The sequence below is a fragment of the Silene latifolia genome, chromosome Y, assembly GCF_048544455.1.
Source record: "Silene latifolia isolate original U9 population chromosome Y, ASM4854445v1, whole genome shotgun sequence".
NCBI lineage: Eukaryota > Viridiplantae > Streptophyta > Magnoliopsida > Caryophyllales > Caryophyllaceae > Silene > Silene latifolia.
This window is the reverse complement of record NC_133538.1, coordinates 416,538,380-416,557,310: the sequence shown is the minus strand read 5'-3', so window position 1 is coordinate 416,557,310 and position 18,931 is coordinate 416,538,380. Positions and strand designations below refer to the sequence as shown.

The 18,931-nt window shown below is 37.6% G+C and overlaps 2 non-coding genes across 2 annotated transcripts; both read right to left on the bottom strand.

Moving 5' to 3' along the window:
* Window positions 1-6,982: 6,982 nt before the first annotated feature.
* On the bottom strand, window positions 6,983-7,089 carry LOC141636785 (small nucleolar RNA R71). The gene has a single exon (XR_012541371.1). It is a non-coding gene; the product is annotated as a small nucleolar RNA R71 (small nucleolar RNA).
* A 9,126-nt stretch (window positions 7,090-16,215) lies between these two features.
* On the bottom strand, window positions 16,216-16,322 carry LOC141636031 (small nucleolar RNA R71). The gene has a single exon (XR_012540674.1). It is a non-coding gene; the product is annotated as a small nucleolar RNA R71 (small nucleolar RNA).
* Between the last annotated feature and the right edge of the window lie 2,609 nt (window positions 16,323-18,931).

Genomic DNA, 18,931 nt, shown 5'->3' with positions numbered 1-18,931 from the left:
GAGACATTTCAAATATTTTGTCATATGCGTAAAAGTTGAGGAATAATATTTTGTCATATGCGTAAAAGTTGATTACAATTTTAATCAACTAAAACTTAATATAAAATAAATACATCTCGCAGCGGAAATTAAATAAGTGATATAACTATATATGTGATCTAGACTTCATCTAAGGTTCCAAGTTTGGCTCTCATCCCAATGCTCCCAAGTCAGCTAATCTTTGGTACCTGTCAAATCTGCTCCCCATAAAACGGTTCACCGCAGGTGTTCACGAATACACAGTTAACCACGAGGTTGAGTAGGGACTAACTAAACAATGCACAATAATAATAAATCCAACTCAGTCAAGCTAATCGCATGTTATGGTAACACCCATAACCTTCAACCATCCATGTTATGCTCCAATCAACACTACTCCCCCAAAACTCCCCCAAAACTCCGTCTTAACGCTTCCTCAGCTCCAAATGTGTACATCTCTAAAGTAGTGAGCCTATTAGAGAAGAGACTCGAGGGGCGCCAGTGATCAACTGACGCCACAAGGACTAGCGGTTGCTCAGACCGGTCCCTTCAAAATAATAACCAAGGACTAGCGGTATATCGGTCCCTTCAACAAATAACTCACAAGAACTAGCGGTATATCGGTCCCTTCAAAATAATATCACCATCACCCACTCCTCAATATCCAAATTCTCACCATACTCGTTACAACTCCAACATCATAATCTCAACTCCATATAATCGAAACCACAATTTTCCAAGAACAACATATTCACAAACAATTACAATTGCACAATTAAATAGTTGAGTAGGTTAATCCCTACCTGATAAGCAATTCTAATTACGCAGCTCAAGCAACCAATAAATAAAGCAATCTGATCTGATTATAATTCTTCACAACCGTCACCTAATCAAAATATTATAATTCTTCCATCAATTATTTATTTAGTTATTTACTCCTTTTATTTAATTATTCAAATTAATTATTTACTATAATTATTAAAGGTTACGATAACTAAAAACCCGATTCAAATATAAACCCGAGTCACCCGAATTAAATAATTAAAACCTGTCACAAAAACAAATAACAAACACCACCCTACACACCGTGTTAACCGTGTGCAACCACCCCCCATAAACACCCTCCAAACCGACACCACACACCACCACGGCCCCCACCCGACATGCCTACCTCCTCCCTACACCACGGCCCAACCAAACACCCACTCACCACACATCAAACCACCACCAGCACTCTATAAACCCACGCCCTAATCCACCCGACACCAACAAAACCCCTCTCACACACCCACAAAACCCGTCCCAAAACACCCCCTAACACCACCTATGCTGTCGCCTACAACCACCACCCAACTCACCGGTCCATCCTCGACAAAATCCACCAAAAACCACCCCAACCCAGACCTCCTACAACCACCAAAAACCTCCTCGAAACAGCCTGCCCAAAACACGACCTTCTCCCCTGTTTTCGCCACCACCGCCACCTGCCACCATTCCGACACCACCAACTTGACCGACCACCTTCCCCCGTCACAACCCCTCTATACCCAGGTCAAGACGAGGTCAATTAGGGGTTCAATTACTCATTCCAATCCCCCACGACCAACCCGCATAACCCTCCTGACCAGCCACCTTTAGCCGCCCCAAACACCTCCCTATCACGGTCAATGACGGTCAATAATGGTCAGGTAAGAAACTTTGCAGTCCAATGTCGCTATAGGTCCAATTCCCGAGTCCTATGGCGGTCTATAGAAGTCATATTGTTGATCTAAATATGCTTGTGTGAAAAGAATATAAACCGATTTAAGATGATTTAAGATGAATAATTACCTCAAGTTGATTAATTGATTTATGTTAATTCCTTCTTCTTCCGTCTCCTAAAGCTCCTTCTTTTAATTTGTGATTTATTTCTCAGATTTAAGTTGGTATTTATAGTGTAGGATTTAGAGAATACGAGGTCAATTAGGAAACTATGTAACTTATCTTGTTCTAATTAGTATAGGAATTGTCATTACAATTATATTATTATTATTATTATTATTATTATTATTATTATTATTATTATTATTATTATTATTATCATATATTATTAACCTTACCATAACTAGGATTTCCTCATATATTATTTACTAATTTATTATTGCCATAACATTATTATTATTATTATTATAATTATAATTACCTTTATATATTATTATTTCCGTATTATATTATTATAAATTTCCCGATACAAATACCGATTATACTCATACCAATTTAATAAGTTTCGGCCCATATAATAATAGTACACGGCCCAAAGCACAAATATTAGCCAAACCCAATTCCCGACTTGAATTATTAATTTATTATTTAATTAAGGTCTTTTTATAATTACTATTAGAAATGTCTTTAATCAATTATTAAATTACATAAATTATTCTTATAAATTATTATTAAAATACGGAGTATTACATTCACAGTAACGACCCAAAGTTGTACAAACTTCAGCTATTACACACGAATCATCATCAAGGTTATACTAGTTTTAGCTATAACTTTGGAGAGCACACTTGGCCGCCTATAATGCCGCCATTAGGGTTCATTCGTAAACCCTAATTGCGCTCATGACACCCATATTTAACGCATAAGCAACATATGATTTATAATTAATGCATTAAAACATATACAAACATGCAAAAATATAATTAATCATGATAATAAATAATCAAACATGTATCAATCATACAAATCAATCATTAAATCATATTAATTACATAAATTGGCATAAATACAATTAAAAGAGAAACACCTAGTTACATTTTTACGCAAATAATCCTAAAGATCATCTTCAACAATATAAACATCCTCTCCAGGAGCAACTTCCATGCCTTCATTGTCGTTTCACGCGTGCCAAAGAAGAACGAATCTAATAAATATGCGAACTATGTATATAAACTATAAAAACTACGTGAAAAATATAAAACTTACGAAGAAGATAGATAGATCCAAGAAGTAGGATCGATCTAGGCACGAAGAACGATGAAGAACGAAGGAAAAGAAAGGGCGGCACAATACCCTAGGCGATATTTCGCGCGGCATCAAGGTAGGAAGAGAGGAGAGAATTTAGGTGTAGGGTTTTTGTGAGAAATAAGAGAAAAGAATTTTAAGGGTTTGGTTTCTATTCATATTTATAGAAGAACTCATGGGTTTATTTCAATCTTAGGCCCAAAACTCACCCATCTACACCAAAATCACGTGAGACCCAACATAAGACCGGGTCTTCACCCGTTTTGAACCCAACGAGCCCAAAAGACAAAAGACAAATATTTTCCTAGAAAATAAAATATGAAATATGGGAAAATAAAATTAAAGAAATATATTATGGAAGTTAGGGGTGTTACACTAGGAAGGGGAGTGAAGAACCTTTCATCACTTGGAAGGGATTCAAAGTGACAATGAGAGCGGTGTTTGTACCTGAGCACGTCTGGAGGAGAATGTGAGCAGAGTATGATACATTTAAGATGATGGAGGAGATGACAATAGAAGACTACCATAATAGATTCATGGAGTTAGCTGAGTATGTGTCGGATTTGAACTTCAATGAAGAGATTTTACCATTAAGATTTGAGAATAGACTGGCTATGCGTATCAAGAAGAGACTTTCAGGTGGAGAGCCAAGTACTGTAGAAGAGGTTTATCAGAGAGCTGGTCATGCGGAGAGAATTGCTGACATGCTAAAAGAGGGGAAGAAAGACAAGGGAGAGAAGAGAAAGTCATAAACTGCAAGGGAAGAGGCGGGGAGTAGCAAGAGGCAGAGCTACTTCAAATCTTTTACATCATTGGGAGGAGGCTACAGTGGCAGCGCGAACTCGGGTGCAGTGGGGCGTGATTCTTATCGCCCACGGTGCTTCGAGTGTGGGAGGTTTGGACACAAGGCAATTGAATGTAGAACCACTGCAAGAAATTTCAATAGTAGTGGAGGATTTGGGAATAATCAAGGAGGATACCGAACTCCGGCACCCAGTTATGGAAGTAATAGGTATTCGTACTAGATGGGTAATCAAATGAGTAACTATAACAACTACAATAATCAGAATCATTTCAACAATAATGGCAATGAGAATGGATCGTACCAAAAGCAAAATAATGGGGGAAATCACTAGAGTGCCTCGAAGGCAGTGCGAGCATCGCCTCTTCTGTGCAAGGAGGGACTAAGACCAGTGGCAAGTTATTCATGACGGGAAAGGAAGAAGCTGAGAATGATGCTCATGTGGTATCGGGTACCTTTCTCGGCTACAGATACGACTCATATTTACACACATTTAGTCCCTGAACTAGCCTCGTTCCTATGCTTTCTCGCATGCATTAGGGTCCTTTTTTATTATTATCTTCCTACTTTGCATATTCTTTGAGGTTTTTTGTCCTTGGAAGGAGAGGAATGCTAACCTTGCATATATGTAGCAAAACGGAGCTAAATGGATCGTATCTAACAACAAAGCAAAAAAGAAGAGACCAATACTAAAGGCCTAGGTCAATAAAACAAGTATTTAGGCAATAATGAAGGACCCCCAAGGCTCCTTAACGATCCCCACGGATCATGAGGCAGCAAATTGAAGAAGAAGCCACACTGACCTGTGAGACGGGCGTCCCAAGCTCAGCCCGACCGTCCTAAAGTACAAGACGGGCGTCCCAAGGCCTCAGCTCGAGCGTCCCACAAGCAGGACGAGCGAATTTCCTTGCACCGTAGGCGTCCAACCGGGGCAGGTCGAGCGTCTCCTTAAGGGACTTGCAAGGCGTTAATCTTCATCTTAGGGACTTAATCGTCATTTAAGCCCTTAGTTACCCTAATACTTGTACTTGGTATAAGGGCATCCACAATAGAGGTTTGTCAACAAAGGTTTGTGTACTTTTTAGAGGCTTGTTGACAAACCTCTCTATTATTGAAAATGGGGGTCGAGGTTCATCGATGAGAATGGTTACATATTTCTATATAGGTTTGTGGGATGACATGGCAAATGGTGGTCCCTAAAATGTACCCAACATAAGAGAGAAAAAAATAGATAATTTGAAATGGGTCCTATAACATGAACCTTGAAAAGGTTTATCCATTGTTATGTAGAGCTTTGTTATTGGAGAGGTTTGTTTAATTGGTGATGTGTCAACAGACAAACCTCTTTAGAGGTTTATCTATTGTGGATGCCCTAAATACCCCATTGTATTAGGAGATTAATCATCAAGTTTTAGTAGAGTTTATTACCAAGTTTTAATCAAGCTTTATTAGTGTTAATCAAGTTGTATTACACAATTTAATCTTAAATATATCTTAATCTTTCCTTAATCATTCAAGTGTTCTTAGATTTAGTTGGGTAATTTGAAGACTATTTGGGTTTATTGGAGAATTGACAACTCTTCATCATTCATCAAGTTTTCTTCTATTATTATTTGCTTATTATTTGGATCATCCTAAATTGGTACAATTCCTTTTACCCTTTGTTTAATCCTTGTTTATTGTTTTACTCATCCATCATGTTTAACTTTGTTAATATGACTGACACCCTTATTAGCAAATTTTCCATGATCATGAGTGAGTAGTGTCCTAACTAGGGTTAATGGGGGATTAGGGAAGTTAATCATGGGGTAGATCTTTACTTGATAATTTCATATGATTGCTTACATGTTGTAGTTTCAAATTATGCACATGTTATGCTTGATGAAATGCTTGATTGACAACCTAGCATGAATCTCTTTATCCATTCAACAAGACTTGTAAGACATAAACTAACTCAAGGCTTGTTAGACCATGCACATAGTTGAATAGGGAGAATTAAGTCGACTTATAGGAGTTGTAAAGTCTTGACCGACTCGGCTTCGAGACCCAAAACATACTAGGATTTGTAAGATATAAACTAACTAGATTCCACTACGACAATAAATTGCTTGCATCTATGAAACTTGTTTTTATGATCTCACCATGATTCCCTTATGAACCCATGACACCCTAGTGCCTTAATCAATTATTTATAAACCCTATTTACTTTGCTTTGTTTTACTTTTATTTGTTTATATTTCCTTTGTTAAGTAGTCTAGATAGCAAACCTCAAACTCAACCCAAATTGTGACACCCTAAGACATAGCTTTCTACAACCGGTAAAATAATACAATACCCATCCTTTGGGATCCGACCTTTACTTACCACTCTACTAAGAGTAGTTAGTTAAGATTATAACTATTGTTTTGATTGGTAAGCTTAGACGACAAAGTTTCAACCGAATCAAAAATGGCGCCGTTGCCGGGGACGATGTTCAATTGAATTGTTTTCATTTGTTATTTTTAGTTGTGTCTTTCTTAACCTTGGGGAAGTCAAACTCCTCAAGGTAGTTTTAATTGTTTTCTAGTTGTTTGATTTTTGCATGTCTAGGAGATCACAAGGCGGTCTTTTCCTATTGATCTCGAGATTGAATGAACTTTGACAAATATTCGAAGAACCGTTAGAGGGACATCAACAATTGTGGGTATTGGAGAACTTGTGGACATTGGTATTGTCCAATCGGATAGTGTTGAGTTTACCAACGCTTTTACAAGACAAGGTGAGGAAAACCCAATTCCAAACAAACCACAAAATCAACCTACAATGCCTAAATTTTCATCCCTTTCCGTACCAACCGAGGAGAACCTAACAAATGGTACTCCAACACCACCCCACTTGACAAGTAATTTCATTGCCATATCCGCATTCATACAATTAGTTGAGAGAAGTCAATAAGATCCTCATCTACACATGGAGACTTTTTGTGATTATTGTGATGCAATTTCCCAAGCAGGGGTAACTCAAGATCAAATTCGATGGCTATTGTTTCCTTTTTCCTTCATCGGAGCCGCAAAGCAATTGTTAAAGAGCCTAGACAAGGCCACTCTTGGAATTGATTCATGGAAGAAGTTAGCACTTGCCTATTATAAGAAGTTCTACCCTCCGGAGAAGACCAACATGTTAAGAGCCCAAATCACCAGGTTCAAGTAAAGAGATGAAGAGTCTCTATATGAGGCTTGGGAGAGATTCAAAGATACATGTCTCTCTTATCCTCATCATGGACTAAGCGAATGGTTTCTTGTTCAACAATTATGGAATGCGTTGTATGAAGATTCAAGGAATGTGCTCAACATGGGTTCTAATAGAAGATTCACTGAGGTAGATGGCAACCAAACTTGGGCAAAGATAGAGGAGATGGCGGTTCACAACTCTCAATATAGTAGGCCAAGAAAAGTTACTAGGGGAGGGAGACATGAAGGACTCCGTCACACAATTGAGTGTCGATTTGGGTGCCCAACTAAGCTCCCATATTGACACAATGAACATAAAATTTGAGAAAGCCATGGCCAAGATGAATGAAGCTTCTCAATCATCCAAGCAACATCAACATGTCAATGCCATGGTGGCAACATCTTTTACTGGAAACGGAGTGTGTGAGAATTGTGGAACTTTGGGATATGATCAACAAGAGTGTAGGGGAACAAGTGAGGAAGTGAATGCTTTCCAAGAATATAAGAATGGCACCCCTTACTCCAACTATTACAATGAAAACACCAAATTTCACCCAAACATTTCATACAAAAGCCAAAATGTTCAAAATACTCAACCAACATACACCCCACCTCCAATGAGAAATCCTACTCAAAGACCATACTTCAACCAAAACAAACCCTCTTACAATAAATCCAATGACCAATATTTTGATGTTCAAAAAGCGGTCCTTCAAATGAAAAAGAGCCAACAACATTTCTTTGCTCAAATGCAAAGAGATAGCCAAGCCAAAGACACTACCATCAACAATATCCTTGCTCATACCAAGATGTTGGAAACACAATTGTCCCAATTGGCCTCTTCAAGTTTCCAAATACAAGAAGGACAATTACCTCCTCAAGGTAATCCTCCTACAAGACATGAAACCATCAATGCCATTCACTTGAGGAGTGGTACAAGATATGAGGGACCTAAGGTGCCAATTGAAGAGGATGTTATTTAAGAAAGTGTCAAGAAAAGAAATGTGATGGAACCATTGAGAATAAATCCTAGGGTAGTGGAACCAACTACCAATGAATCATTGAAGAAGAAAAGCGATGAGAAGGCCAATGAAGTTGAGTAAGAACCTATTGTGATTAGACTCCCATTTCCAAGTCTCCAAGCCAAGCCCAAGCTTGATGAGAAAATTGGACAGTTCATGAGATTGTGAAGAACCTAGAGGTTTCTCTACCATTCATGGAGTTGATCAACCATGTTCCGGCATATGTAAAATACATGAAATACATTCTTACCAAGAAGAAGTCCATAAGGAAGTTTGAGACCATCGCTTTCACAAAGATAAGTAGTGCAATACTTCAAGGGAATTCCCCAACTAAGCTCAAGGATCCGGGAAGCTTCTCCATTCCATGTACCATTGGTGACACCACCATCAACAAGGCACTATGTGATCTAGGTGCAAGTGTGAGTGTCATGCCATATTCGGTATGTGAAAGACTAGGAGTGGGAGAGCTCAAGTGCACTAACATGAACTTACAAATGGCGGACCAAACAACAAAGGAACCACTTGGGGTATAGGAAGATGTACCTGTGAGAATTGGAAATTTTTTCATACTGGTGGACTTTGTTATTGTTGATATGGAGGAAGATTCCAACATTCCAATCATTCTAGGAAGACCATTCCTACAAATTGCCAGAGCGGTGATTGATGTAAAGCACGGGATGCTCACACTTGAAGTTGGTGATGAAAAAAATCACCTTTAATCTTGATAAGACTATGAGAGCTCCCAATTTGATTGAACCATGCTCTATGGTTGATCACTATAGACGGGAAGGAGATAAGAAGAAAGTGGAATCCCCATTCAAAGGACAAGTGATAGATGGAAATATTAAAGAGAAGGGCAAAGACACACCGCCCAATTGGAAGAAAGAAGTGGATAATGTTGAAGTGGCTCTATTCGGAGAGCATGGAATTTTTCACAACAAGAATGAGAGCTTGAAAAACTAACCCATAACAAGCATCAATGGAGGCCTCATTGGCCATGACAACAAGGAGGAAGAGTTGCTCTTGCCAATTCATGATCCCCCCAACATAGGGAAAGAAGCAATAGAAGTGTGTGGTCTATGGGATGATGAATTTGAAGGAATTGTTAACCCTTACATTGGAAATGCTATGACTTTAGACCAAGGCTTTGTAGATCTTTGTCACCTCTTTGACTCGGGTTACTAAATAAATGAAGACAACAATGTGCCAAGGTCTATGCAAGACCTCTATCATGACAATGAACAAGCCTTTGACTACTTCTTCAAGGCATTGAGCAACATCAACAACGCCCTTTCTTTACCCCCTTGACACCTCTCAAGAAAAGGAGAGTTTGGTGAAGTCCTCCCTAAACCACTAATTGTAAATATTCTAACCTCTTAACTTGCATTCCATCTAACTTGTACATTATTCAATTTTTGCATTGCATTTTATATGCTTTGTTTGTAGAATTATTAATAACATGAGAGCAAGTGAGGGAGGGATTTTAATGTGTTTTGAATGTGTAGTGTTTGATGATCAAGTGTGGGGAAGCAATTGCCTAGACTAACGAAGCTTTTGTAGTGCAACCTCATAGGAAATGAAGAACCAAGGATTGCGGGAAAGGGATCCCCACGGGCAGACCTGAGCTCGTGGGGGCTGAAGCAAGGAAGAAAAGAAAAAAATTTGAACTGCAGCAGAATCCGCCCGAGCACGCATCAGGACGGGCGTCCCAGCACTCGATCCGCTCTAGCCGAGCTTAGGACGGGCGTCCCCAGAGCTTAAGCAAAAATCCTGATTCAAAAATCGCCCGTCCCCTATAGAGGTCGAGCGTCCCTGGCTGTATAAGAGCAAAAACACGGGATTCTTCCTCTTCATTCTTCATTTCTATTCTTCTTCAAACATAAACACAACAAATTCCCTCATTACAAACATCAACCCCATCAACCATAAACACAGATTTCTCAACCAAATTCATCCAAATCAATTGCAAACTTACTCAATATCAAACAAAACAGTCCTTTGTCAACAAAAAGACCTTCAAACATCAAAATCTTCATAAAATCAATCAAAATTTCTAGGGTTAGGGTAAAATCTAAAAACCCCCAAATTGATTGGAAATTTGATTGAAGTTGGAAGAAGAAGGGAGAATTCAAGCATACTCAAGGTTGTTGACACAAACTTAAAGGAGAAATCAACAATGGCAAGGACAAAGGACAACACTAACACACCCATTCCCCAAACACTCTCCAAAAGACAAAAGGTTCTAGCATCTAAAGCTTTAGTGGTGGTTGAGCCACCAAGGGTACAACCAAGGGAAGTCGTTGAGGCCGTTGAAGAAGTTACTACCACTTTACCGGAGATTGAGCAACTAAAAGATTATCTAGAGGTAACTTCTATTTTTAATGAGCATAGAACCGCTTTTGAATCCCTTGCTAAAAATAAAATTATCGCCACTAAGTTTGTATGCCAAGACACTGGGGAAATTAGGGGTGCTAGACCAAACAAGAGCATTTTTCGAGTCCATGGAATTGTCTACCTTGTTCGAAATGAATGAATTAACTTACCCTTCCCTCACATTAGAGTTCATAAGCTCTTTGAAGGAGTATAAGGTAGAGACTCGGAAATATGTCGAATTTCGGCTTAAGAACAAGAGTAGGAGGATGACTAAAAGTGAGTTCAGAGAGGTTTTTGGAATTGATGACCTTTGGAAATTCCACAAGAAACCCCACAAATTTAATGCCAAGCTCCTTTGGAAGGCGAATTCCGAAAGAGAATTGACTACATTTAGAGAGTGTAATGCCTTGTATATCTATCATCCGGTTATACGATATTGGCATAGGTCCATTTCCAACACCTTGATTGCTAGGAAAGAAGCTACCCATATGACCGAACTCGACCTCACCTACTTGGATTCCAAGATAAATGCCCAAGGGAGATCAAACGATGATTATAATATCCTTCAATTATTGATTGAGAGATGGCTAGACATCAAGGAAGGAAATGAAAAAGCGGCTTTCATTGTGAATGGAGGCTTGATAACAAGATTGGCAAAGCACTTTAACCCTAAGTTCAATGAAGACAACACCTACAAACCGGTTAAAGGTGGCAACCTCCTTGACATGCACACTTTGATCCACAAGTTTCATTGGGTAAAACATGACAACTCCACCCAAGGATATGAGTGGGTGATCAAGGATGCCAATTCAATTATCTTGCCCGGGAAAAATTTTCATCTCAACACTCACCGTTACAACTACCTTCTCCCTGTCTCAAAGGTTGCCAAGAACATCATCAAGGAGCAACAATGTCCAAATGAAGAAGCCTCCTCCTTAGTGGTACCTCCTTACCCCTTTGCCTACAAAGAGTTCACAACAAATGATCCTAGTGTTGTGATGGGCAATGATTACTTGACTCAATTCATGAAGCATATCAATAAAGAAGCCTACAAAGATCGGGTGAACGCTTATTATGCCCAATATCCGCCCCTTTACCATCTTGCTAGGCAAGGAATCCTTGATCCCAATAGTTCTTTGTCGGATTGGGCGGATAGGAAAGTGTTCTTTCCTCATGCTTCTCAAGATGAAGAAGGGGATGTCCGGGAAACTAGGGAGATTGAGGAGGTTGTTGATGATGAGGATGGGGAAAGTAGTGGGTCTATCCATGATGATAATGAAGAGAAAAGTTCAAGTGGAGAAGAATAAGAGGATGATGATGAAGCCTCCGGGTCCATGCAGGGAGACGATGATGATGATGAAATGAGTGAAAGTTGATGGTTGACAAAGCATGAAGGAGGACGACACAAGTGCGGGGTTGATAGCTTATGCTACCATTTTGACCTATTCCATTGTCAGTCTCCTACCCCTCCTTTTGCTTTGTTTTTATCTCATGTTTACATAACTTGTATAGCTTATATAACATTTAGTGTAGAGCATCTAGAGAGTCATTTTGGACTCTTTGATGGATGAGAGTTTTGAGTCCTAGCACCACCAAAGGACTCGCACCTCGGTAACATTGAGGTGACTATCCTTTTTGCTCCCACCGTAAAGAATCCAAAATGACAACTTACTTCTCATGCATTGCATTTGCGTGCTTGTGAATAAACTTCCCTCTTTTTGCACTAGAAATAGTGTTTTTTTCGGTTTGGGTAAGTTCATTCATAGGCAACCCGAGTTAATTTAAATTAGCTCTCCGAACAATATAAAGCATGCATCATATAGCATAGTTTAGTTTGCATCATATGTAAATACTTATCTTATGTAAATATCTTACATGTAGTTTGCATTTAGTAGAATTCATGCATTTCATTTAGTTTCATGCATTGCATAATTCCCTATCGTCTCGTCCATTGAGGACAATGTCCATACTAGTGCGGGGATGGGGAATTCTAACATCTACACTTATTTCAAAAATGATAAAAATTAAAAAAAAAAAAAACAAAAACATGTTCTTTCCTTTGTAGTGTATAATTGTATATATTGTATATATTTGTTTGTTTGTTTGTCACTCTTATCACAATGGTATGATCTTTCCAAATCTCCTTCCTCCTTTTTATATGTTAATGACAATGTGGCCATATTTTGATTGATGTGGTACAAACTAATGTGTTGTTAAGAGTTTACATTGAGTTTATATGGCATATTAGTTGATAGTAGCATATGCATTAGAGTTGTATATATGTTAGTTGCATCATGGCATGTAGTTTGCATTTTAGAAAAATTTTGTGAAAATGCCTATTTGGGAAAGCTTGAAAAGTGTATATAAGGACCTTGTAGATAATTTTTCTCCTTGAGACTTTGTTTGCTAGAATACTCTCAAGACACCCTAGGATGTGTCATACTAGTATCTTTCGTCCCATGGTCTAAGGCCTAGTCAAGAGTGCCTTGTGGTGTGATAACTCATTGGCTACCGTTTATTCCAAGTTGACCCTTAATGCCATGCAACCGTTCTTACACTTCTATCATCACATTTTGTCAAACAAAAAGGGAATGGGCACAAAAATGTCAAATTGAGTTCAAGTTATCAATGCCAAAAAGAGTTTGCAAATTGCATCAAATGAAAAGAGGAGCAAAAATAGACTCCTATGCTTTAATTGAAGTACCCTTGCTACAAATGGGGTTACTTTCAAAATGTTCAAAGAAATGAAAAAAGTTAAAAATGCCAAACATCAAAAATGGCATTATGTTCTTAATCGTGAAATGCTATAAAAATAGGGGGAAAATAAACCAAAAAGCAAACCACCATCAAGAAACTCATGTACTTTGAAACCCTTTTATCCATTGGTGATCCTATTTTGTTGCATGGTGAGAGGGGACGACCCTTCTTGTTGTCTAGGCAAGAAGGGAATTCCGCGATCCTACAGTGTTTTCTAACACCATAGGGAATTGGCTCTTGACAAAAGCATTTAACGATTGTGGACAAAGGTAACCTAGTTTAACACAACTTGGAGGTGATTTGTTTATATCCTCTTAGACTTAGTAACTAGGAGAACCAATATCTATGATGGAGTGTGTGCCCTTGAATTGCTTCCCTTGTAGGTGATTTCCGCCAATTAGATGAGTAAAGTGGCTATTCTTATTGTAGATGCATCCTTTGCTTGTTTCTATGTGCTTAAATGTTAGGATGCATCGCCATTTTGGCAAGCTCCACCTTGCCTTGCAAGAAGGTATCTTACCTCATAGGTGTCTTGTTGTGAGTTGAAGGGGCGGAGTGAGACCCGCGAATTGTCTCACATCGACTAGTAGTATTAATAAAGATCATAGTTTTAGTCACCTCTTTACTCGGGACGAGCAAAGGTTCGGTTTTGGGATATTTGATGTGACTCATATTTACACATATTTAGTCCCCGAACTAGCCTCGTTCATATGCTTTCTCACATGCATTAGGGTTGTTTCTTATCTTTAGCTTCCTAATTTGCATATTCTTTGAGGTTTTGTGTCCTTGGTAGGAGAGGAATGTTAACCTTGCATATATGGAGCAAAACGGAGCTAAATGGATCGCATCTAACGACCAAGAAACAAAGAAGAAACCAATACTAAAGGCCTCGGTCAATAAAACAAGTATTTGGGCAATGATGAAGGACCCCCAAGGCTCCTGAATGATCCCCACGGATCATGAGGCAACAAATTGAAGAAGAAGCCACACTGGCCTATGAGACGGGCGTCCCAAGCTCAGCCCGAGCGTCGTGAAGAACAAGACGGGCGTCCTAAAGCCTCAGCCTGAGCGTCCTACAAGCAGGACGGGCGAATTTCCTTACAGCATGGGCATCCAACGGGGGCAGGTCGAGCGTCTCCTTAAGGGAGTTGCAAGGCGTTGATCTTCATCTTAGGGACTTAATCGTCATTTAAGCCCTTAGTTACCCTAATACTTCTACTTAGTATAAATACCCCATTGTATTAGGAGATTAATCATCAAGTTTTAGTAGAGTTTATTACCAAGTTTTAATCAAGCTTTATTAGTGTTAATCAAGTTGTATTACACAATTCAATATTAATTATATCTTAATCTTTCCTTCATCATTCAAGTGTTCTTAGATTTAGTTGGGTAATTTGAAGACTATTTGGGTTTATTAGGAAATTGACAACTCTTCACCATTCATCAAGTTTTCTTCTATTATTCTTTGCTTATTATTTGGATCATCCTAAATTGATACAATTCCTTTTACCCTTTGTTTAATCCTTGTTTATTGTTTTACTCATCCATCATGTTTAACTTTGTAAATATGATTGACACCCTTATTAGCATGTTTTCCATGATCATGATTCATGAGTGAGTAGTCTCCTAACTAGGGTTAATGGGGGATTAGGGGAGTTAATCATGGGGTAGATCTTTAATTGATAAGTTCATATGATTGCTTGCTTGTTGTAGTTTCAACTTATGCACATGTTATGCTTGATGAAATGCTTGATTGACAACCTAGGATGAATCTCTTATCCATTCAAGTAGACTTGTAAGACATAAACTAACTCAAGGCTTGTTAGACAATACATATAGTTGAATAGGGAGAATTAAGTCGACTTGTAGAAGTTGTAAAGTCTTGACCGACTCGGCTTCAAGACCCAAAACTTCATAGGAATTATAAGATGTAAACTAACTCGATTCCACTACAACAATAAATTGCTTGCATCTATGAAACTTGTTTGTATGGTCTCACCATGATTCCCTTATGAACCCATGATACCCTAGTTCCTTAATCAATTGTTTACAAACCCTATTTACTTTGCTTTGTTTTACTTTCATTTGTTTTTTCCTTTGTTAAGTAGTCTAGATTGCAAACCTCAAACTCAACCCCAATTGTGACACCCTAAGACATAGCTTTCTACAACCGGTAAAATAATACATTACCCGTCCATTGGGATCCGACATTTACTTACCAATTTACTAAGAGTAGCTAGTTAAAATTATAAATATTGTTTTGATTGGTAAGCTTAGACGACTAAGTTTCCCGAATCAAAAATGGCGTCGTTGCCGGGGACGGTGTTCAATTGAATTGTTTTCATTTGTTGTTTTTAGTTGTGTCTTTCTTAACCTTGGGGAAGTCAAACTCCTCAAGGTAGTTTTAATTTTTTTCTAGTTGTTTGATTTTTGCATGTCTAGGAGATCACAAGGCGGTCTTTTGCCTATTGATCTCGAGATTGAATGAACTTTGACAAATATTCGAAGAACCGTTAGAGGGACTTCAACAATTGTGGATATTGGAGAACTTGTGGACATTATTATTGTCCAATTGGATAGTGTTGAGTTTGCAAACCCTTTTGCAAGACAGGGAGAGGAAAACCCAATTCCAAACCAACCACAAAATCAACCAACAATGCTTAAATTTTCATCTCATTCCGTACCAACCGAGGTGAACCTACCAAATGGTACTTCAACACCACCCCACTTGAGCGATAATTTCATTGCCAAATCCGCATTCATACAATTAGTTGAGAGAAGTCAATTTGGAGGGATGCCTAGTGAAGATCCTCATCTACACATGGAGTCTTTTTGTGACTATTGTGATGCAATTTCCCAAATGGGGGTAACTCAAGAGCAAATTCGATGGGTATTGTTTCCTTTTTCCTTGATCCGAGCTACAAAGCAATGGTTAATATGCCTAGACAAGGCCAATCTTGGAATTAATTCATGGAAGAAGTTACCACTTGCCTTTTACAAGAAGTTCTACCCTCTGGAGAAGACCAACATGTTAAGAGCCCAAATCACCGGGTTTAAGCAAAGAGATGAAGAGTCTCTATATGAGGCTTGGGAGAGATTCAAAGATACATGTCGCTCTTTTCCTCATCATGGACTAAGCAAATGGTTTCTTGTCCAATAATTTTGGAATGGGTTGTATGAAGATTCAAGGAATGTGCTAAACATGGGTTCTAATGGAAGATTCACCGAGGTAGATGACAATCAAACTAGGGCAAAGATAGAGGAGATAGGGGTTCACAAATCTCAATATAGTAGGCCAAGAAAAGTTACTAGGGGAGGGAGACATGAAGTTGACTCCGTCACACAATTGAGTGCCGATTTAGCTGCCCAACTAAGCTCCCATATTGACACAATGAACTTGAAGTTTGAGAAAGCTATAGCCAAGATGAATGAAGCCTCTCAATCATCCAAGCAACACCAAATTTCACCCAAACTTCTCATACAAAAGCCAAAATGTTCAAAATCCTCAACTAACATACACGCCACCTCTAATGAGAAATCCTACTCAAAGATTATACTTCAACCAAAACCAACCTCTTACAATCAATCCAATGACCAAGTTTTTGATGTTCAAAAAACGGTCCTTCAAATGTAAAAGAGCCAACAAGATTTCTTTGTTATAGTATGTCTCCTCAACAATAGTGCGATCACATGTTTAAATCTCACATTAAGAATACGTAAGCGATGATTCAGTTATATAGTCAAATGATCAACATTTATCAGTAATGATCAGCTAACTAGAGTTAGAGATTACTGTCGTTTGACGGTGGTGATCAGTTGATCCCTTAAGGTCACACCTAAAGGACAATTCCCTTAATAGACAGATTGATTAATTGTACGACGATGCAAGTTAATCAATTCCTTAAAATTGAACAATTCATTTGTGAGAGAGAATATTTATATCTTATTGTAATTTGATTAAATAAGATTTATTTTAGTAATTAAAATACTTCATTACTAAAATTGATTCTTGTTTGTGAAACAATTGAGATAAGAATGAATGGTTAATTACAATTATAATATGTTGTGAATTATAATTATATGACCCATTTTATTTATGTGATCAAGTATCACTAGTCGATTTATTATATGTAATTTAATTAATGTATATAATGATATTTATTTGATAAGTATGAATTAAATTAATTAATAACATGTAACATACTACATGTGACATATTGTGTGACAAGTGACAAATTGACAAAATAAAATGAAGGTCCATTTTACACCGAATGACTGAAATATGGAGGGAGTTGTGATGGATTGTGGTTGTTTTATTTTATGGGATAAAATAGCATAATCATACGTATTGCATGATAACCTTACACACCTATTTTCTTGTGAAGACCAAAAGCAAAAAGGAAGATGTCATCCTTTGGCATTTTTTGCCTACTCTCACCGGTTCCTCCTCTTTCATTATAAGAGAATTTGTTCTCTTATTATCATTCATTCAACACATGTTATTAGAATTATTTTAAGGGTACTACTATATTAATCTAGTTAATTAATATACTAGTTGAAGGGATTAGTCTTGGGTGCAATCAAAGGAGGATCTCTACATTGAAATTTTGGAGGATCATCCAACACATTATAGCTCAAGAACAAATAAGGAAGGTGACCTTATTTGTGCCCTTATTTTCGAGCCACTCAACAATGTAAGGGACATTGTTTTTCCTTATTAATCTCTTATTTTGTTATGCATGCACTAGATCTAAAGAACACATATTAAGAAGTTAATTAGTTCACTATTAGAAGAGTCTAATAATAGGTATATGAACCTAACAGTTGTTATCAGAGCATAGGATGTTGCATGCATAATCGGTTATTGTTTTTCCGAGTTAAAATGTTAACATATAAAACTAAAAATTTGTGATTTATAAGAGTAAGGCCCTGTTCTTTCTGGCTTCTTAGAGTGAATCGAATCGAATCGAATCGAATGGAGTGAGCTAAATGAAATGAGTGAATCGAACTGAATGAAGTGAATCAATGAATCGAATGGAGCCGAAATTTGATGAATTGAATGAATAGAGTGAAGTGAATCAAAATGAATGAATCGAATAAAAGTGAATTGAGTGAATCAAATGAAATAATAATATTAATATTAATAATATTAATAATAAAAATATTTAATATTATTGTTATTATTAACTATAATAATACTGATATTCATAGTATAATACTATTTATACTAATATTAATATTTTTAAGAATAAATTATAATATTATATATGAATAATCATAAATTATAATAATGAAAAAATAGTAATTTTTTACTAATAATATTCTTAATAACAATAATAAATAATAATGTCAATATTAATAATGATATTAGTGGATAGTTGGGACCTTGCTTGAAGCTAAGGTCTTCGTGCCCTCTCATAGTAGCTCGAGTAGTCTTACTTCTAGAGAGAGAAAGTTGTTGGTGAGAAGTATTTTACCATTGATTGGTGAATAATGAGGTATTTATAGGTTTCTATGTGTACCTCAAATGATGGCTTGTCAAGCATGGTTACCATATTCGCTATGAATACGCCTTATCGATTCGCGATTCGCTTATAGAAAATGTGTTATATGTATTTTCAGAAATCAATTTGATAGAATTTGCTTTTAACGATTCGTGATTCGTAGGGTATCAAGCGAATCCGTAACCATGTTGGCAAGCTTGTTGACTTGTATGACCCCGTATTGGCTAGTGGGTTAAGTCG